Source organism: Amblyraja radiata, unplaced genomic scaffold (genome assembly GCF_010909765.2).
Source record: "Amblyraja radiata isolate CabotCenter1 unplaced genomic scaffold, sAmbRad1.1.pri S43, whole genome shotgun sequence".
NCBI lineage: Eukaryota > Metazoa > Chordata > Chondrichthyes > Rajiformes > Rajidae > Amblyraja > Amblyraja radiata.
In genome coordinates, this window is record NW_022630150.1 from 4,522,495 (window position 1) to 4,544,993 (window position 22,499).

At 48.0% G+C, this 22,499-nt stretch overlaps 1 protein-coding gene across 1 annotated transcript in view; it reads left to right on the forward strand.

The window, feature by feature from the left end:
- Positions 1-1,312, forward strand: part of phf23 (PHD finger protein 23) — a 15,142-nt gene extending 13,830 nt beyond the window's left edge. Inside the window, exon 6 of the mRNA XM_033016299.1 lies at positions 1-1,312. This exon is cut by the window's left edge and continues 786 nt beyond it. The gene's annotated coding sequence lies outside the window, so the exon portion shown is untranslated.
- The last annotated feature ends 21,187 nt before the right edge of the window (positions 1,313-22,499 follow it).

Below are 22,499 nucleotides of genomic sequence, written 5' to 3' on the forward strand. Positions count from 1 at the left end.
AGGACTGAAAGAAAGTGGCTGTTGAATAAATATTAACTTTCTGTATTTAAGAGAGGTTTTTTTTTTTGCTTTTGTTTTTTTAAGTAAAAGTTTTAAGGAGACCGTGGGCTTTGTGTTGGTTCCAGACCAGGAGGTTTAGGTTTTTCTAGTCTGTGTGTGTTGTTGTTGACCAGAGAGACCATTCTGTGCACAGAATTCCTACCGAGAGATTTCTTTTTGCTGCCTCTGGCCTCCCACCGGCCACAGTGAAGGTAGCGTTTGTGTCTTGTAGGATGCCGCATCGAAGTGCGTCGAGGAACAAGCCCGATTAGTTCAGTCAGAGAAGTTTGGATTAGGCCGGGCGTCGAACTGGCCATCCCTTGTGGAAGCTCCAAGCTCCATTTTGGGCTGCGTATCACCAAATCCATTCAGATTCCACATCCTGCCAGGATAGTGTGTGTGCGTGTGTTTCCTTTTTAAACGTTGGAAGATTACATTTCATTGCGTGAGAATCCTGGATATTTTGAGATTGAGTTCGGTCGTGCTTGTGTTGTCTGACAGTCAGACAGAGTATCGACACTTGAGGTCTGATCCTGAGTTTTGGATTGTTTAAAAGAAGTTGCCTTTGGAGTTCAGGAGGGGTAGGGCCCCCAGGCGGAAGGATGTATACGCCGAGTTATCTGCACCGCTAACCGACGTGTAAAGAGAATGCTAAATGCCAGGCGGAGGTGAAATCTAGCCATTGCTGGGATTCAAGCAGTCCCATCAGCCTCCTCCTTCCTAGCTGCCTAAAGCAAGCTGAAGATGTTGTAATTTGTGCTCATTACATCTGAGCACACTGTTTTTGCTTCTCTTCCCCCCCTTATCGTCCCACTGAACAGTGTGCTGCCATGCTGGTATCAAGAGTTGAGTGCCAGAGGGAGTCGGGTTAGATGGGGGGGGGGGGAGAAAAGATCCAGAGATAACCTGTCATCTTGTTAGATTGCTGGTCAGAGCCATGCAGGTGGCAGGGTCAGTTGAGTAGCCGTAAGGGGTCCTTTGGCCGAGGTACTGCTGGCCGTCTGGTATCAGTGGCACAAGCCTGGCCTTTGTGCCGCGATTGTGTCTCCTTTCGACACCTGTAATCGTACGGCGGTTCTGCAGACATCCTTCCATTCATACATCATACAGGAAGCTCAGGCTGTGGCGAGTCGTGTCTTGTACAGCCGGGTCTCCCAGATAACGAGGTGTAAAACTGAATGCGGGTATGGAACAAAAATGAATCTGAATATTCATTTACTCAGGACTTAATATATTGGAGCAGAAACTCCAGCGATCCGAAACGACAAATGTTTAACATCCAAGTGATGCACATTCTGTAAATAACGTGTGCCTGTGCAGAACGGGGGCCAGGATAACCCGAGTTAGAGTCGGCAGCAGATTGTCCATGGCCTGTTGTGGCTGGGGGAGGGGTAGGGAGGAGAGCCGAGGCAGATAACTATGAGACCCCCCTCCCTGTTTTTCATTTTGTTCCTGGTTTGATGTCGAACGTAGCGATCCCAGTTCGGGTTTGAGGTAGCAGGTAGGGCAGGTTACGGGTTTAGCGAGGATGCATTCTGAATCTTGCGTGCGGGAACGCCTGGCCATATCAAGCAGAACGGCGGAGGCCGTCGAAGACTAAAAATGCTGGTTGACTCAGTGGGGCGGGCGGCATCTCTGGAGAGAAGATCTTAAGTGATAGGATCAGAATGAGGCCATTCGGCCCATCAAGTCTACTCCGCCATTCAATCGCGGCTGATCTATCTCTCCCTCCTAACCCCATTCTCCTGCCTTCTCCCCATAACCCCCGATGCCCGCACTAATCAAGAAGAGATAGGTGACGTTTCGGGTCGAGACCCTTCTTCAGACTGAGAGTCAGGGTTAGAGGGCGTCACAGAGATATGGACGGGTAAAATGTGAAAACGAGACATCAAAGGTCGAGGATGATCCAGGAAAATGTGGAATGGATCATTGTTAGCTGAGGGGAAGGTGACAACGAGGCATACAATCAGAAAAATTCTATCAGGAGGGCAGTGAAACTAGTAGGAGGACTGGGAAGGGGGAGGGGATGGAGAGAGAGGGAAAGCAAGGGTTACTTGAAGTTAGAGAAGTCAATATTCGTACCACTGGGGTGTAAACTACCCAAGTGGAATATGAGGTGCCGTTCCACCAGTTGGTGCTGGGCCTCACTTTGACAGTGGAGGAGGCCCAGGACAGAAAGGGCAATGTGGGAGGGGGGGGGGGGGGGTTGGAGAAGGGTCTCGATCCGGAAAAAAAATCCACCCATTCCTTCCCGCTGAGTTACTCCAGCATTTTTGAGTCTACGATGTAAACCGGCATGTGCAGTTCCTCCCTACACGAGGGCTCTGGGTTCACTGCCAGTCCTGTGAAGGAGAGAGTGTGTGTGGGGGGGGGGGGGGGGGAACTAGGAGTCTTCCCATCTGGTTGTGGGTAGGGGGGGATCTAGGAGTCTCCCCGCCTGGTTGTGTGGGGGGGGGGGGGGAGAGAGTGAAGGTCAGTTGTCCTCTGGGTGCGAATCAGTCCGCGTTGCTGCAATCTACTAGCAGTGACTGGTTCCTGATAACAGTCCCTGACGTGTGTGGTCGGTGAGGGGGGGGGGGGGGGGGTTGTGGGGTTGTGGGGTTGTTTGTGTCACAAAATGCCTCCTGTTCTCAGCCGGATGTGGGCCGCGCGGCCGGGACTCGGGGCGAGTTCGGTGCGGAGAGTTCTGATCCGAGAGTTGGCGCGATGTTTCTCCCAGTCGCCTGCCAGAGTTCGGCAGTGTTGGGTGTATTTTTGCAAATTGCTCTTGTAAATAAGTGTCTGTAGGAAGAAGATTCTGGTAAGTGTCCGTCACTTGGAGAAAATAAAAGCTGTTTTTTTTTTTGTAACACTGTGTGTGTGTGTGTGTGTGTGTATGTATTGTTTTATAAGGTCAAAGGGGATAGCAGTAGAATTGGGTCATTCGGCCTAATTCTTGTTAAACCACAGACATGGACTAGTTGCCCAGCGCTGAACCCAATGGATTAACCGTAGAAGGGGCACATTAGGTGATTTTAACAAGACCCCTCCTTCTTCTTCCTGGTGCTTGACTTTCATGATATCATGAAACCTTTGATGCTGACCCGACCTACACTTGGTCAACGGTTCACTGTGATATACTTCTCATTCCCTCAATCCCAGCTCTGAAACTTTATCCAGTCCTGTGACCCTCCCAGCAGAGATCGCAAGATAGACCACTCCTGCTAAATGCAATGGGCTGACGTGTAGTACGCAACGGAGCGGAACGTGGGACTTTTTATCATCCATTTCCGTGACCCGACTCGCAGTGCAATCAACGTTGCGGGGGCACAGTTTGTGTTAAGAAATTAAAATTCTGAAAACGAGGAGAAGAACTTTTATTTTTACGAGGATGTTTCCGTAACCGGCTTCCGTCTCCGCACTAGTTATCTTTGCTCCGCTATGGGACGGAAGCCGGTTACGGAAATGGGGCCGAAAATCACCCATGGATCTGCCCATGACCGTACTACGCCTTTTTCGTCGAGTGATCTATCTCGCTCCGCTATAGGATCTTTGCCCCACAGTTCTCAGCCCTTCTCTTGCCTTCCCACAATTCTCTCCCTCTTCCTAGCCTCTGAGAATTTCCCAAAGCCAAGTTCTTGGTGAAACCGCATCAAATTTCATTTGAGAGCACGTTTGTGAAACATATTGAGAATTGTTTTTGCGATTTTAAACATCTCAAATGTGATTTTCCATGCATATACTCCCCAACAAGTTTAGAGTCAGAAAGTTAGGAGAGATAGATCAGCCATGATTGAATGGCGGAGTAGACTTGATGGGCTGAATTACCTAATTCTGCACCTTAGGTGCAGAATTAGGTCATTCAGCCCATCAAGTCTACTCCGCCATTCAATCACGGCTGATCTATCTCTCTCTCTATCCTAACCGCTTTCTCCCGGTAACCTCCGACACCTGTACAGCTGCTGCTCGAACTACGATGGGGTTACGGCCGATAAACACATGGCAAATCGAAAATATCGCAGGTCGGAAACGCGATTTGATACAACGCGATCGGAAGTGACACGTGGCTTGCTGCCGTTGCCTAATGTGGGCACCATCGTGAAGTCGAAATGCCGACAGTCGAAGCACCGTAAATCGGGGAGCATCTGAACTAATCAAGAATCTATCTCTGCCTTAAAAGTATCCACAGCCTTCTGTGGCAAAAAGATTTCAACAGGTTCACCGCCCTCTGAATAAAGAAATGTCTCCTCCCAACAGTCTGAAGAAGGATTTCGGCCCGAAACGTTGCCTATTTCCTTCGCTCCACAGATGCTGCCTCACCCGCTGAGTTTCTCCAACATTTTTGTCTACCTTCCTAACAGAACGTTCTTTAATTCTGAGGCTGTGACCTCTAGTCCGAGACTCTCCCACTGGTAGAAACATCCTCTCTCCATCCAGGCCTTTCACTATTCTGTGTGTTTCAATGAGGTCCCCCTCATTCTTCTAAACTCCAGCGAGTACAGGCCCAGTGCCGACAAATGCTCATCACAGGTTAACCCACTCATTCCTGGGATCATTCTTGTAAACCTTTGGACCCTCTCTAGAGCCGGCACATCCTTCCTCAGATATGGTGCCCAAAATTGCTCACAATACTCCAAATGCGGCCTGACCAGCGCCGTAGCGTTACATCCCTGCTTTTAGTATACAAGCCCACCTTGAAATAAACACTAGCATTGATTTTGATGGCTAGTTTTGATAGTTTGATACGGACTGGTTTACAGCAAACCAGGGGTGGGGAACATGCGGCCTTCTAAGCCATTAAGTGCGGCCTTTTGAATGAATCCAAATTTTGTAGAACAAATCCTTTTATTTTTATTAATACGACTTGTTTGTCTTATTATTTTTATTTTAATCTTAAAATGAACGTATTTAAAACACCAAAGAGTAAAGGGAGATTCTACGAAATAATCCTCCCCGACTGACGGCCTCCATTAAAACATTAGTAAGTCACGAGGGCTATTTTAACAAAATAATGTACATTTTGAAGTGTATATCTAATTGAAGTTTCTTGGATGTGGCCTTATTAGATTACAGCTAACTTAATGCGGCATTCCACCATGAAAAGGTTCCCCACCCCTGCAGTAAACCCTCGCAATAACGGACCTCTATATGGCGGATATTGGTTATAGCGGACCATGGGTCCTGTTGCTCTTTCTTTCCACCCCCCCCCCCCCCCCCAGGTCTGCCTGTTGCCCAACGAGCTGGTGTTGTGTGGCATGCTTCTGGCTGCGGAGAGAGCAGGTAGCGTGAAGACTGCGTGAGTATCGTCCCGTCCCTGGCGCGCCCAATGCTGCCTTTCTTCCCTCCTGGCCTTGGGTTAAACTTAATCCCCCCTCGCTCGGTTATAGACAAGGAAGTCAGGCTGAGTTTCAGACACACACACACACACACACGAGAAGGCACACACGGAGATAAGACACATAAAATGCTGGAGTAACACAGTGGTACAATAGACAATAGACAATAGGTGCAGGAGTAGGCCATTTGGCCCTTCGAGCCAGCACCGCCATTCAATGTGATCATGGCTGATCAGTACCCCGTTCCTCCCTTCTCCCCATATCCCCTGACTCCGCTTTCTTTAAGAGCCCTATCTAGCTCTCTCTTGAAAGCATCTGCCTCCACCGCCCTCTGAGGCAGATAATTCCACAGACTCACAACTCTCTGTGAGAAAAAGTGTTTCCTTGTCTCCGTTCTAAATGGCTTACTCCTTATTCTTAAACTGTGTGTGTGTGGCCCCTGGTTCTGGACTCACCCAACTGGTTCTCTGGATACTTTGAAGAGGTTACTTGGGAAATTGATGAGGGTAAAGCAGTGGATGTTGTGTATATATAGACTTCAGTAAGGCCTTTGACAAGGTTCCTCATGGAAGGTTGGTTAAGAAGGTTCAATTGTTGGGTATTAATGGTGGAGTAGCAAGATGGATTCAACAGTGGCTGAATGGGAGATGCCAGAGAGTAATGGTGGATGGCTGTTTGTCAGGTTGGAGGCCAGTGATCAGTGGGGTGCCACAGGGATCTGTGTTGGGTCCACTGTTGTTTGTCATGTACATCAATGATCTGGATGATGGTGTGGTAAATTGGATTAGTAAGTATGCAGATGATACTAAGATAGATGGTGGTGTGGATAAGGAAGTATATTTTCAAAGTCTACAGAGAGATTTAGGTCAGTTGGAAGAGTGGGCTGAAAGATGGCAGATGGAGTTTAATGCTGATAAGTGTGAGGTGCTACATCTTGGCAGGACAAATCAAAATAGGACGTACATGGTAAATGGTAGTGAATTGAGGAATGCAGTTGAACAGAGGGATCTAGGAATTACTGCACAGTTCCCTGAAGGTGGAATCTCATGTAGATAGGGTGGTAAAGAAAGCTTTTGGTGTGCTGGCCTTTATAAATCAGAGCACTGAGTATAGAAGTTGGGATGTAATGTTAAAATTGTACAAGGCATTGGTGAGACCAATTCTGGAGTATGGTGTACAATTTTGGTCGCCTAATTATAGGAAGGATGTCAACAAAATAGAGAGAATGCAGAGGAGATTTACTAGAATGTTGCCTGGGTTTCAGCAACTAAGTTACAGAGAAAGGTTGAACAAGTTAGGTCTTTATTCTTTGGAGCGCAGAAGGTTAAGGGGGGGACTTGATAGAGGTCTTTAAAATGATGAGAGGGATAGACAGAGTTGACGTGGATAAGCTTTTCCCACTGAGAGTAGGGAAGATTCAAACAAGGGGACATGACTTGAGAATTAAGGGACAAAAGCTTAGGGGTAACATGAGGGGGAACTTCTTCACTCAGAGAGTGGTAGCTGTGTGGAATGAGCTTCCAGTGAAGGTGGTGGAGGCAGGTTCGATTTTATCATTTAAAAATAAATTGGATAGTTATATGGACGGGAAAGGAATGGAGGGTTATGGTCTGAGTGCAGGTAGATGGGACTAGGGGAGAATACGTGTTCGGCACGGACTAGAAGGGCCGAGATGGCCTGTTTCCGTGCTGTAATTGTTACATGGTTATATGATATGGGGAGAAGGCAGGAACGGGGTACTGATTGGGGATGATCAGCCATGATCACATTGAATGGCGGTGCTGGCTCGAAGGGCCAAATGGCCTCTACTCCTGCACCTAATGTCTATTGTCTATTGTCATTCCTTCTCTCTGGAGATGCTGCCCCTACCGCTGAGTTACTCCAGCATTTAGCGTGTTTTATCTCCGTGTGTGCGAAACTCAGCCTGACTTCCTGCCCTTGGGTTCACTGTCCACTGACTTCTATCTGACTTTTGGCACTGGGTGAGTGTGGATAAAAATAGCCGAGAATGGCAGGAGGGAGCAGCCAAGACATCGGGCTATCGTCTCCCGGCAAATGGGAGCCGGGGCCACCCTTTTCTCCTTATCAGCAGCTTTTAATCGGGAACTTGCCCAGTGAAAATGAGACGCATTAGCGGGCGATCGAGGTGGGCCTTCTGGGCGGTGGCTGCAGGGGAACTGGAGAGCGGATCCAGGGTCTGTCAACAGCTGGGCTATTTGTGTTCCTCTCCGCCCCACGGGGCAGGATAAATACGGAGCTGCGCCCTTGCGAACGTGTCGCTCCGAAGGTCTGCTCCCGGCCTTGTTTAGAGAGTCCAGCTTCCTGTAATTAGACTGGGGCCGGGTCAGGCAGGAGGGGAGCTTACAAATCACTCGCCGCATCGGGGGACCGGGGAACAAAAGAGAGGACAAGGGGGCAGGGTGTCTGGCAAATTATCACCGCCCGCGATACTCATCGGGGATGGCCGCTGGGGGAAAGGGGCTGGCAGCCATCCACTGCCACCTAGTGAGGCTTCTCCCTATGTGGCCACGGACACACCATTACACGCCTGCTCTGCTCTCACTGTGGAATTCTCTGCCTCAGAGGGCGGTGGAGGCCGGTTCTCCGGATACTTTCAAGAGAGCTAGATAGGGCTCTTAAAGATAGCAGAGTCAGGGGATATGGGGAGAAGGCAGGAACAGGGTACTGATTGGGGATGATCAACCATGATCACATTGAATGGCGGTCGGTGCTGGCTCGAAGGACCGAATGACCTACTCCTGCACCTATTGTCTATTGAAACTGGCCCTTTGGCCCTACAAATCCGTGTCGACCATCTAGACTCTCCGAAACATTTTTCCTGCCTCGAGCCTGTCAAATCCTTTAAGTTTTATATGTTTCTATAAGATCCCCTATCATCCTTCTAAATTCCAGTGAATACAAGCCCAGTCGACCCATTCTTACATTTCCTTTGACAGAGATGAATCTGGATCTACAGCCTGGGTCTATTTCCATTTAAAATAATCTGTGTTTCTTCAATGCAGGCAGAGAATTTTCATTCCCTTATTGATCGAAATTGTCCTTGTTTTCTTGAACGATTAATATTTTCAGCTGGAGGTGGTGTTTCACTGAGGTAATTCTGTTATAATTCTGTCAGACCTTAAGTTCTGGGAGTAGAATCAGGCCATTCGGCCCACCAAGTCTGCTCCGCCATTCAATCATGGCTGATCTATCTTTCCCTCTCAACCCCACTCTCCTGCCTTCTCCCTGTAATCTTTGACACCCTATTCAAGAACCTGTCAATCTCTGCTTTAAAAATACTCATTCACCATCTGTGGCAATGAATTCCACAGATTCACCACCCTCTGGTTGAAGAAATTCCTCCTCATCTCAATCATAAAGGAACGTCCTTTCATTCTGAGGCTGCCCCCTCCGGTCCTAGACTCTCCCACTAGTGGAAACCAATCAATCAATCAACCTTTATTGTCATCTTGCAAGCAACAGTTGTACAGTGCAAAATGAAAAGACCTTTCCCAGGGAATAGCGGAGCATCGCACATGAAATTTAAAACATTTCACACATAATAACACTAAAAACAATCCAGTCCCTGATGGAACAGTATAAATAGTTAAAAGCAGGTAAAACACAACGTTAAAATACAATAAACCAATCATAAAAATGTCTGGGGCAGCTGATTTGAGTGGCCAGTGCCAGGTATTAAAGTGTCCGTGCCAGCCGCAGAATCAAGTGACTGTGAGTACAGAGTGACTGTTTAGCAGCCTCACAGCCTGTGGTAGGAAGCTGTTTAGCAGTCTTGTAGTCCGGGCTTTGATGCTTCGATATCTCTTGCCTGATGGCAGGAGATCCAGGTGTATGTGGAGGGGGTGCAGTTTGTCCTTAGCAATTCTCTGAGCTTTTTTCAGACAGCGGCTCTGGAACAGTTCTTGTACCGAGGGTAGGGAGACCCCAATGATCCTCTCTGCTCCCCACAACCTCCTCCACATCCACTCTATCCAGGCCTTTCATTGTCTGGCAGGTTTCAATGAGGTCCCCCCTTCGTCCTTTTAAACTCCAGCGAGTACAGGCCCAGTGCAGTCAAACGCATGTTGTGTGTTAACGCAACAATTCCTGCGATCATTCTTGTAAACCTCCTCTGGACCAAGTTTCCCAAATTCCCCTTAAACTCTCAGGGACCCCGTTTCAGTTTAGTTTAATCCAAAGACAGGCAGCTCGATTTGTTACTAACACCTATGTGAGAGAGAGAAGCGAGTATCACAAAACTTCGGAATTCTCTGGGATGGAAGGAACCCTCTCCAAGACACACACACGTGAAGCTCACCGTTTGACCTGTTTTTACAAAATGTTAAATGATCAGCTCGACATAGACTACAAGACCTACACCAAACCCAAACCAATTAGGAGCAGACGAGGGCATTCGATCCAATTTGTGATCCCAGCTACAAAGACAAATGTGTACAGCAATTCGTTCTTACCCCGCACACACAATTAAAGCATGGAATAATCTCCACCCAACTATAGTTACCCAACCAGATGCAACTAAATTTAAAGTAGCTCTTTCTTCCCAATAACCCTTTCTGGCTTAAGTCCTCCCTTCACCACCTCCAGTTTAAATTCCATTTGGAATATTTTGGAGGACCAAGAACCAAGATTGTCACGAGTACCGAGGTACAGTGAAAAGCATTTGCTGCATGCTATCCAGTTTCCTGCGCTGTCTTTAAACTTGCCTGTACCCCGTTACCCTGTGCTCCATTTAAACCCATCAGTCCCATGTTCCTTTTAACCAAAGATTTTGTTTCGTTTCGAGACACCCTCGCCGACCAGCGATCCCCGCACACTTGCACTATCCTACACCCACTAGGGACAATTTACAATTTTACCGAAACCAATTAACTTAAGCCCCTGTCCCACTTTCCAGAGTTACTCACGAATTCTCCCGAGTTTTCCCCTTGATTCAAACTCGGAGAATTACGGTAATAGCCAGCCGTAGGTACTCGGGGCTATTTTATTTTTTTACTTGTGGACATTTTTCAACATGCTGTAAAAAAACGTCCCGACTTACCTGATGCCCCGAGTAGCAACGGCTGGCATTACGAGCCGCTACCGACTTGCTACGGACATTCTCCGAGTTTGAAGCAAGGGGATAACACGGGAGAATTTGTGATTAACTCGGGAAAGTGGGACGGCCCCTTTACAAACCTGCACGTCTTTGGAGTGCGGGAGGAAACCGGACCTCCCGGAGAAAACCCCATGAGTATCACGTACAAACTCCGTACAGACAGGGCCCGTAGTCAGGATCGAACCCGGGTCTCTGGCGCTGTGAGGCAGCAACTCTACCGCCCTAAGAGGAGATATTTAAGACAGATGCAATAACATCATTTAAAAGACATTTGGACAGGTAACGGATGGGAAAGGTTTAGAGGGACACGGACACATTGCAGACAGATGGGACTAGCATAGATAGGACACCTTGTTCAGGATCGAACCCCAGTCAATGGTACTGTGAGGCAGCAACTCTACCGCTGCTCCGCACTTTTACTTCTGTACACCACCTATACACAGAGAGTGGTGAATCTGTGGAATTCTCGGCTACAGAAGGTAGTTGAGGCCACAGTTCATTGGCTATATTTAAGAGGGAGTTAGATGTGGCCCTTGTGGATAAAGGGATCAGGGGGTATGGAGAGAAGGCAGGGATGGGATACTGAGTTGGATGATCAGCCATGATCATATTGAAGGGCCGAATGGCCTACTCCTGCACCTATTTTCTATGTTTCTATGCAAATCGAAACCGTATTTGGGCGTTAATAGGAAATGGCCACACACTCATCTCCCCGCTATCTTCAGGTAGAAGGTACAGGAGCCTGAAATCTGCAACAACCAGGTTCAGGAATAGCTACTTCCCCACAGCCATCAGACTGTTAAACTCAACTCAGACAAAAAGCCAAACTTTAATAGCCTATTGCACTTTAAATGCTTATTTATGTGTGTATATATATATATACGGACAATATATATATATATTCAATGGTATATGGACACACTGATCCGTTCTGTATTCATGCCTACTATATTCTGTTGTGCTGAAGCAAAGCAAGAATTTCATTGTCCTATCTGGGACACATGACAATAAACTCTCTTGAATTTTGAATCTTGATCTCCCAGCAGTCGGGAAATTCTGTCTTGTAGGTGCTGGATGATCGGAGTTTAAACCTTTATAAAGATTTTGTTTGCCCCTTCGGTCTGCAGAAATGGGAATCGATGGCGAATCGAATCGTAAGTAAGACCGACCAGTGCATCTGAAACTCCCTTGACCCAAAGGTCAAACCTGTGAGTCAGTCTCTCTGTCTCTGCTTTTGGGAGGGGTCTAAATTTGTTCTCTTCTCCCTGATTTTTTATTAAGATTAAAATAGGGAGGGGAAAAAAAAAAAAATCCCAATTGAACTCAGGTCAAATCCACGCACGTGACACTTCAACTTATTAAAAACCCACCCAGATCCCAGGGTATAAATCCCCCAACACCAAAAACAGCGACAGAACCTGCTTGCCCCGAGTCCTGAGAAGACTTCCCCGGGACCCTGAAGGTGAGAACGCTTCTATTCCCGCAGCCGCCTTAGATAAAAGTCGGGAGGAATAGCCAAAATTATCAATTAAAATTATTAATTTTAAAAATTATAAACGTATTAAGCAAAGCAAGAATTTCATTGTCCCATCTGGGAGGACAATAATACTCTTGATTCTTGATTCATTATTGTTATGTTTTTAATCCATTTTTTAATGATAAACGTTTAATTATTTTATATATTTTTTTGCTTGTTTTGCTGGCTCTGAATTCTCCTTCCCAAGCCAGGGTTAGATATTTTATACTGTACACGATGAAATAGATTTAATAGTGAGAATTAATTTAAAAAAATGTTTTCTCCTGAAGGTGCCAAGAGAAGAGGAAGATTCCACAAGTGGCCATGGTAATTAAGAGTGTTTAGTTTTATTTATTGAGGGAGATATACCTGTGTGTGTGTGTGTGTGTGTACATATATATATGTGTGTGCGTGTGTGTACATATATATGTGTGTGCGTGTACATATATATGTGTGTGCGTGTACATATATATGTGTGTGTGTGTACATATATATGTGTGTGTGTGTACATATATATGTGTGTGTGTGTGTACATATATATGTGTGTGTGTACATATATGTGTGTGCGTGTGTACATATATATGTGTACATATATATGTGTGTGTGTACATACATATATGTGTGTGTGTGTACATATATATATGTGTGTGCGTGTGTACATATATATGTGTGTGTGTGTGTGTGTGTACATATATATATATGTGTGTGTGTACATATATATGTGTGTGTGTACATATATATGTGTGTGCGTGTGTACATATATATGTGTGTGCGTGTGTGTACATATATATATGTGTGTGTGTGCGTGTGTGTACATATATATATATGTGTGTGTACATATATATGTGTGCGTGTGTACATATATATATATGTGTGTGCGCGTCTGTATACATCCCACCCCACCCAAGTCGCACCAGCTTCTCGTTTTCACCCAACAAACAGCTAACGATGGCCTGTTTCCTTTATCATTGTTACTTGTTTGCACATCTTCCATTCATCGTTCGTTATCTCTACATCACCGTCTATATTTCTCGTTTTCCTTTCCTGTGATTTTCAGACGTTTTCTTCTTCTTCTTCTTGCGTATGGCGTGCACAACCTAAAGTTGCAGGGCAACTTGATCAATTTGATCTTATTTGATTGTGCACGCCGGGTTGATTGCATTCGTCGAAACAGGGCGGACCACGTGAAGGTTGCAATCTCCCACCCCACTTTCAGACTGAAGAAGGGTCTCGACCCGAAACGTCACCCATTCCTTCGCTCCAGAGATGCTGCCCGTCCCGCTGAGTTACTCCAGAAACGTTGTTGTCTTCTATATGTTTATACATATGTGTGTATATATACATACATACATGTATGAACACACAGATTCAGACACACGCACTCACATGTGTGTATAAGTATATGTGTATATATATATGTGTGTGTGTGTGTATATTATATATATGTGTGTATATTATATATGTGTGTGTATATATATATATATATATGTGTGTGTGTGTGTGTGTGTGTGTGTATATGTGTGTGTATATATATATGTGTATATATATATGTGTGTGTGTGTATATATATGTATACACACACACACACATATACATATAAGTGTGTGTGTGTGTGTGTATATACACAAATGTATAAGAATATAAAAATAAGACACAAAAAATAGATGGAGATAAAAAGCTGATGTAACTCAGCGGTTTTGACAGCATCTCTGGAGAGAAGGAATGGATGATGTTTCAGGTTAAGACCCTGTATCAGACTGACCTGAAACGTCACCCATTTCTTCCCTCCAGAGATGCTGCCTGCCCCGTTGAGTTACTCCAGTTTGTTGTGTCTATCTTCGGTTTAAACCAGCATCTGCAGTTCCTTCCCATAGAACTAATGTACAGTTATTGCCGGTTTGCATGGACTCACTGTATCTCTAAACTAAACAGTGAAAAGCTTTTGTTTGGGTGTTATCCAGTCAAAGTGAAGAGTATACATGATTACAGTCAAAGCGACCACAATGTACGAATAAAGGGTTTAATGCAAGGGTGTGAACTTTGTGTAGCTGGTAGTTCTACTGTGGATAGACACAAAGTGCTGGAGTAACTCGACGGGCCAGGCAGCATCTCTGAAGACAAGGGGGGCACGGTGGCGCAGTGGTAGAGTTGCTGCCTCACAGCGCCAGGGACCCGGGTTCGATCCTGACTACGGACGCTGTCTGTACGGAGTTTGTACGTTCTCCCCGTGACCTGCGTGGGTTTTCTCCAGGAGCTCCGGTTTCCTCCCACACTCCAAAGACGTACAGAATTGTATCTAATTGAGTTGGGGTTAGTGTCAATTGTCCTGTGTGTGTGTGTGTGTGACTGATCGTGTGTGTGTGTGAGACGTGTGTGTGTGTGTGTGCGCGTGATCGTGTTAGTGTGTGGGCATCGCTGGACGGCGTGACCTGAAGGGCCTGTTTCCGCTCTGTATCTTTAAAATAAACTGTGTGTGCACAGAGACGGCGGCTCTGGTCTTGCTCCGTTGATCACCCGTCCACTTCCTTCACACAGATGTCCCTCGCCCCAGCTCTGCTGTCGTTACTGCTCCTACACCTGGCGCAAGGACACGTCCTGAGGCAGGTGAGGATGCGAGGGAGAGAGGAGGGAGAGAGTGGTGGGGGAGGTGGGAGGGGGAGAGGTGGGTGGGTGAGAGGGGGAGAGGGTGGGGGAGAGAGGGAGAAGTGGGTGGGGGAGAGAGAGGGGGGTGAGAGGGAGAGGTGGGAGGGGGAAAGGTGGGTGGGTGAGGGGGGAGGGGGTTGGAGGGTGAATGGGAGAAGTGGGTGGGGGAGAGGTGGGTGGGGAGGAGAGAGGGGGTGAGAGGGAGAGGTGGGTGGGGGGGAGAGGTGGGTGGGGGAGAGAGAGGGAGGGTGAGTGGAGAAGTGGATGGGGGAGAGAGAGAGGTGGGTGGGTGGGGGAGGGGGAGAGAGGGAGAGGAGAGAGGGGGTGAGTGGGAGAAGTGGGAGGGGGTGAGTGGGAGAAGTGGGAGGGGGTGAGAGGGAGAGGTGGGTGGGGGGGAGAGGTGGGTGGGGGGGAGAGAGAGAGGGTGGGGGAGAGAAAGAGGGAGGGTGAGTGGAGAAGTGGGTGGGGGAGAGAGAGAGGTGGGTGGGGGGGAGAGGGAGGGGGAGAGAGCAAGTGGGAAGGCTAGAGAGAGGATAGACCGGGAATGAGTGGTGTACAGAGACGATGAGCCAGAGAGAGGGATGGGGGAGGAGGGGGCACGGTTTGGGGGAGTGTGTGTGGGGGGGGGGTCTCATCTCCGCCCCACCCACACGCCACGATCTGTTGCAGACGGTGGGGGACGTGGACCCTGCCGTGGGGGGCCCCCCTGGGCTGGGGGCCGGTGAGGAGCCCGAGGTCCCGGAGCTGTCGAGGAGGCGGGGGGGGCCGCTGGTGCCGGGCTTCGGAAACCCACTGGACCGCATCGCGGCCGAGAGGCGGCCCAGACCTCCACGGCCCCACCTGGGATCCCGGTGAGTAACCCTGCCCCCTCCCTCCACCGAGACCCACCCTCACCTCCAACTCTTCCCCCCCCCCCAAGAACTTTACCCCAAATACCCCCACCGCCTCATCTTCACCTCCAACTTCCCCATGGACCCTCACTCACCCCGACCCCCCCACTCACCGAGACCCTCCCTCACCTCCAAACCCCCAACAAGATCTTCACGGTATGGTACAGCAGCTGCACTGTTGCGGACAGGAAGGCACTACAACGGGTGGTGAAAACCGCGCAGCACATCATCGGTGCCCCGCTCCCTGCCATGGATGCCCTCCACCGAAAACGGTGTCTGAAACGGGCTGGGAAGATCATTAAAGAACCCTCCCACCCCAACCATGGACTGTTTGCCCTCCTCCCATCAGGGATGCGGTACAGGAGCCTCAGGTCTCGTACAAGTAGGATGAGGAACAGCTTCTACAATTATACCGTCGCATTGCTGAACTCGGAGTCCCGCCGATAGATTCCTCCGGTCCCTCCGTCCCCATTGTTTAATTATTCTGTATTTTTTATTATTCTGTATCCTCTTTTTAAAAAAAAATTCTATATGCACTACTACTACGGACTGACGCAAAACTGCATTTCGTTGTACCCATACTCAGTATTTGTGCAATGACATTAAAGTTGAATTGAATTGAATAGAAACATATAAACTTATAAAAGGACCGGACAAGCTAGATGCAGGAAAAACATAGAAAATAGGTGCAGGAGGAGGCCATTCGGCCATTCATTGTGATCACGGCTGATCATCCCCAATCAGTACACCGTTCCTGCCTTCTCCCCATATCCCCTGACTCCGCTATCTTTAAGAGCCCTATCTGGCTCTCTCTTGAAAGCATCCAGAGAACCGGCCTCTGAAGCAGAGAATTCCACAGACTCACCACTCTCTGTGAGGAAAAAGTGTTTCCTTGTCTCCGTTGTAAATGGCTTACCCCTTATTCGCTAACTGTGTGTGTGGCCCCTGGTTCTGGATCAAATCAAATAGAACAAGGTGTGCTACAACTTTGGGCTGTGCACACTATACGCAAGAAGAAGATGATTTTATACATCTCCATAAGGTCACCTCTCAGCCTCCTGAAAGAGTGCCTCCTTTCACTCCTGCACTCTCTCTCCCTCTCTCTGACTGCTGGGTTAACCCTTCGTACGCCTTCTGCAGATGCGCCATAGAAAGCATTTTATCTGCTTGGTTTTGGAACGGCTCTGTCCATGATTGTGGAGCAGCGGATTGTGGAAGAGTTTCGGCCCCAAACGTTGCCTATTTCCTTCGCTCCATAGATGCTGCTGCACCCGCTGAGTTTCTCCAGCATTTTTGTGTACCTTCGATTTTCCAGCAGCTGCAGTTCCTTCTTAAACACATCACACAAGCCGACCTCCCTTCCATTGACTCCATCTACACCTCACGCTGCCTCGGCAAGGCCAGCAGCATCATCGCGGACCAGTCTCACCCCCGGCCACTCCCTCTTCTCCCCTCTCCCATCGGGCAAGAGGTACAGAAGTGTGAAAACTAACGTACACTTCCAAATTCAGGGACAGTTTCTTCCCGGCTGTTATCAGGCAACTGAACCATCCTACCACAACCAGAGAGCGGTCCTGAACTACTATCTACCTCATTGGAGACCCTCGGACTATCCTTGATCGGACTTTGCTGGCTTTACCTTGCTCTAAACGTTATTCCCTTTATCATGCGTCTGTACACTCGATTGTAATCATGTGTTGTCTTTCTGCTGACTGGTTAGCACGCAACAAAAAGCTTTTCACCATACCACGGTACATGTGACAATAAACTCAACTCTTTGCAGGAGGAGAATCTTGGTGCCTGTAGATCGTATCGGAGTTTCCTACCTCCCGCGGAGGAGGGACTGGTCGGTGAGTAGGCCAGATCATGATCATACTTTATTAGCCAAGTATGTTTTGCAACATACGATGAATTTCATTTGCCATTCAGTCATACCATTAAAAAGCAACAGAACACACAAAATACATTCATTCATAGCAAAAGGATTTGAGTATAGGAGCAGGGAGGTTCTACTGCAGTTGTACAGGGTCTTGGTGAGACCACACCTGGAGTATTGCGTACAGTTTTGGTCTCCTAATCTGAGGAAAGACATTCTTGCCATAGAGGGAGTACAGAGAAGGTTCACCAGACTGATTCCTGGGATGTCAGGACTTTCATATGAGGAAAGACTGGATAGACTCGGCTTGTAGAATTTAGAAGATTGAGGGGGGATCTTATAGAAACTTACAAAATTCTTAAGGGGTTGGACAGGCTAGATGCAGGAAGATTGTTCCCGATGTTGGGGAAGTCCAGAACAAGGGGTCACAGTTTAAGGATAAGGGGGAAATCTTTTAGGACCGATATGAGGAAAACATTTTTTACACAGAGAGTGGTGAATCTGTGGAATCCTCTGCCACAGAAGGTAGTTGAGGCCACAGTTCATTGGCTATATTTAAGAGGGAGTTAGATGTGGCCCTTGTGGCTAAAGGGATCAGGGGGTATGGAGAGAAGGCAGGTACAGGATACTGAGTTGGATGATCAGCCATGATCATATTGAATGGCGGTGCAGGCTCAAAGGGCCGAATGGCCTACTCCTGCACCTATTTTCTATGTTTCTATGTTTTGAGGGATATGGGCCAAAAGCAGGCAGGTGGGACTAGTATAGATGGGGCATGTTGGTCACTGTGGGCAAGTAGGGCTGAAGGGCCTGTTTCTACGATGTGTGACTCCACAAATCTCCCTCTATTCATTAGGATTATTCCGAGATGGACTGGGATTTCTATGAAGACGAGCTGACTGATTCTGTGGTCGACTCTGTTCTGCAGCTGATGGGGGATGAGTGACCAGCTCGCAGCCTGTTGCTCACAGATGCACGCACGCACTTCAAACTGAAATGTTGCTTGTGATTGAGTTGCCAATCACTGATGTGGGCTGACTGTGTTTAAGAAAGAACTGCAGATGCTGGAGAAATCGAAGGTAGACAAAAAAAGCTGGGGAAACTCAGCGGGTGAGGCAGCATCTCTGGAGCGAAGGAATAGGCGACATTCTGGAGTTTAGAAGGATGAGGGGGGATCTTATAGAAACATATTAAATTGGGTGAAGCTCAACAGACTTTGTACTGGACTTTGGGTGTTTCAATGCCAGCATTGAAAAGACTAGGCTTGTATTCACTGGAGTTTAGAAGGATGAGGGGTATTCTTATAGAAACATATAAAATTATAAAAGGACTGGACAAGCTAGATGCAGGAAAATGTTCCCAATGTTGGGCGAGTCCAGAACCAGGGGCCACACAGTCTTAGAATAAAGGGGAGGTCATTTAAGACTGAGGTGAGAAAAAAACGTTTTCACCCAGAGAGTTGTGAATTTGTGGAATTCCCTGCCACAGAAGGCAGTGGAGGCCAAGTCACTGGATGGATTTAAGAGAGAGTTAGATAGAGCTCTAGGGGCTGGTGGAGTCAAGGGATATGGGGAGAAGGCAGGCACGGGCTATTGATTGGGGACGATCAGCCATGATCACAATGAATGGCGGTGCTGACTCGAAGGGCCGAATGGCTTCCTCCTGCATCTATTTTTTATTTCTATGTTGCCTATTCCTTCGCTCCATAGATGCTGCCTCACCCGCTGACTTTCCCCAGCTTTTTTGTCGACCCCCAATTTAATTTTAATCCAGTGTGCACACACGCTGACAATCTTTTCTTTACTTTGCATTCTTTGCTTAACAGTGAATGGCCTTCATACATTAACCCGACTTTCCCTGGGATCCTCCACCTCTGGACCCTCTCCAATGGCAGCGCTGCTATGGGGCCCAAAACTGCTCACAATACTCCAAATGCGGCCTGATCAGCACCTTATAGAGCCTCAGGATTGCATCCCTGTTTAGACTTTATTGTAGACTTCAGAGATACAGCGCGGTAACAGGCCCATCGCACCCTGTACACTAGCTCTATCCTACACGCACTAGGGACAATTTTACTGAGGTCAATTCATCTACAAACCTGCAAGTCTCTAGGGTGTGGGTGGAAACCGGAGCACCCGGGGAAAACCACACGTGGTCACAGGGAGAAAGTGCAAACTCCGCGCAGACAGCAGCCGCAGCCAGGATCGAACCCGGGTCTCTGGCGCTGTGAGGCTGCGCCCATCGTCACAAGCTGCTAGATCCTCTCACAAATCTTAGGCACAAAGGCCGGAGTTGAATTTCTAGCACCCGTTCGGTTTCATACCAATAATAAAAAAATATATTTAAAATGAAGAGCATTATCTCCATCTGTGTGTTTGATGCTGTGGTTTGTCCAGATATTTACCAGCCTCGACTACGCCAGCAACTCTATATTGACCCGCTGGGTTATGCCCCTGTCCCACTTAGGAAACCTGAACGGAAACCTCTGGAGACTTTGCGCCCCACCCAAGGTTTCCGTGCAGTTCCCGGTGGTTGCCGGAGGTTGCAGGTAGTGGAAGCAGGTAGGGAGACTGACAAAAACCTCCGGGAACCGCACGGAAACCTTGGGTGGGGCGCAAAGTCTCCAGAGGTTTCCGTTCAGGTTTCCTAAGTGGGACAGGGGCATTACTCCGCCATTTTGTGTCTATCTTTGGTGTAAACCAGCATCTGCAGTTTTCTCCTACAGTCTATATTACCTGTTTTTGTTTTTTAACACACAGCCAATATTCACCATGCTACAAATTAAATAAAATGTTGAATTTTTAACACTGAAGCATTTTGTGACTTCATACAAAATCTGTACTATTCTGAAGAAGGGTCTCGACTCGAAACGTCATGCGTTCCTTCTCTCCAGAGATGCTGCCCGTCCGGCTGAGTTACTCCAGCATTTTGTGCCGATCTTTCTTCGGTTTAAACCGTTCTGACTCGTTAATAATAATATCTTTTATTGCCATTGCACATAAGCGCAACGAGATTTGGTATGCAGCTTCCAACCGACGTCATAACTTAAATAACTAATAACATTAGGATTTAGATATCCCGAGAACATGGTTTGTAAAAATAACAGTAAAAACAGTTCAACAGACTAGTGGGTCCAGAGGAGGTTTATAAGAATAATCGCAGGAATGAGTGGGTTAACATATGATAAGCGTTTGACGGCACTTACAGAATAGTGAAAGGCTTGGCTAGAGTGGATGTGGAGAGGATGTTTCCACTGGTGGGAGAGTCCAGGACCAGAGGGCACAGCCTCAGAATTAAAGGGCGCTCTTTTAGAAAGGAGGTGAGGTGGAATTTCTTTAGTCAGAGGGTGGTGAATCTGTGGGATTCTTTGCCACAGACGGCTGTGGAGGCCACAAGTCAGTGGATATTTTTAAGGCTGAGATAGACAAATTCTTGATTAGAACGTGCGGCGAGGGTTATGGCGAGAATGCCCGCCACACCCCACAGTGTGGAGAGAGGGCGGAGGGAGAGAGAGAGAGAGAGACCTCGGCGCCCAATGTCGGTCTCATAATCCGTCTGAAGAAGGGCCTCGACCCGAAACATCGCCCGTTCCTTCTCTCCAGAGATGCTGCCCGTCCCGCTGAGTTACTCCAGCACTTTGTGTCCAACTTCAGGAAGGAGATGGGGAGGAATTTTTTAGTCAGGTGGTGGTGCATCTGTGGTGCGAGGTCCCGCCCCCGTCCGTCCCCATTGGTCGCGTTCAACGTCAATCACGTCCCTTCCTCATCTTTAATTGGTCATGCACCAACTGGTCCCGCCCCCTCTACCCTCATTGGCCGCGTCCAACGCCCATCACGTCCCCTTCCACCCTCATTGGCCAATGTCTTCAACAAGTCCCGCCTCCCTCTTACGGCGCGGTGCGTCAGCTCCCCCTCTGCGTGACGTCGTACGCCAAGTAATCCCGCCCCCCTGGACGTGACGCATTACGTCAGTTTTCCCCGCCCCCCCTCAAGTGAATCCCGCCTCTCTACGTGACGCATTGCGTCAGGTACCCTCGGAGTGGCGCATTACGTCAGGTATCCCCGCCCCTCTGCGTGACGCATTTACGTCAGGTACCCTCGGAGTGACGCATTACGTCAGGTAACCCCGCCTCCTCACTGCGTGACGCATTACGTCAGGCTTCCCCGGCCCCTTCAAGTGAATCCCGCCCCTCGACGTGACGCATTACGTCAGGTATCCCCGCCCACTCTTACGTCACTCCGTAGCCTAGTAATCCCGCCCCTCTGCGCGACGCATTACGTCAGGTATCCTCGCCCCTCTGCGCGACGCATTACGTCAGGTATCCCCGCCCCTCGACGTGACGCATTACGTCAGGTATCCACCCCCCTGCATGACGCGTTCCGTGCGTCAGGTGAGGCCCCGGCTCCAGGTGAGCGGCGGCCCCGGGGACAGGAGCCCGGTCGCGGGGAGAGGCCGAGCCGGACCCCGGGGACAGGAGAGGCCCAGCTAGGCCGCGCACTCAGCCCCTGCCCCCTAAACCCTCCATAACTCACCTTTAAACCAAGCCAGCCGCCCAACACAAGGTATTTGACTAACTAACCATTAATACTAGCGTAACTAGCGATGGAAACACAAACAACTCACCAGTTAAAGTCTGGGGACTGATTGAAGTAAAATAACTAACTGTTGCTGCTTAAAAACTGGTGAATGTAAAATAACCTGGTGTTTGGGAACAGTCTTAGAGTAAACTAACTAACTATTGGTGTAAGGGACTGATTAGTGTAACATAACTAGCTCTTAACCTATGGAGATTGTAAACAAAATAACTATTGGTATCTGGGATCTAATTAAAGTAAAAGAATGAACTATTAACCCATGGAGATTGCTTAAATGAAATTACTGACCATTAGTGTAATGTTATTGATTAAAGTGAATCATCTCCTGGTGTCTGGGACTTGACTAAAGTTAAGGAACTAACCGCTAATCTGTGGAAGCTGCTTAAGGCAAAATAATTAACCATTAACCTTGGTTTAGTTTAGAGATTCAGCACGGAAACAGGTCCACCGAGTCGGCACCGACCAGCGATCCCTGCACACTAACGGCACCCTACACAAACTAGGTACTA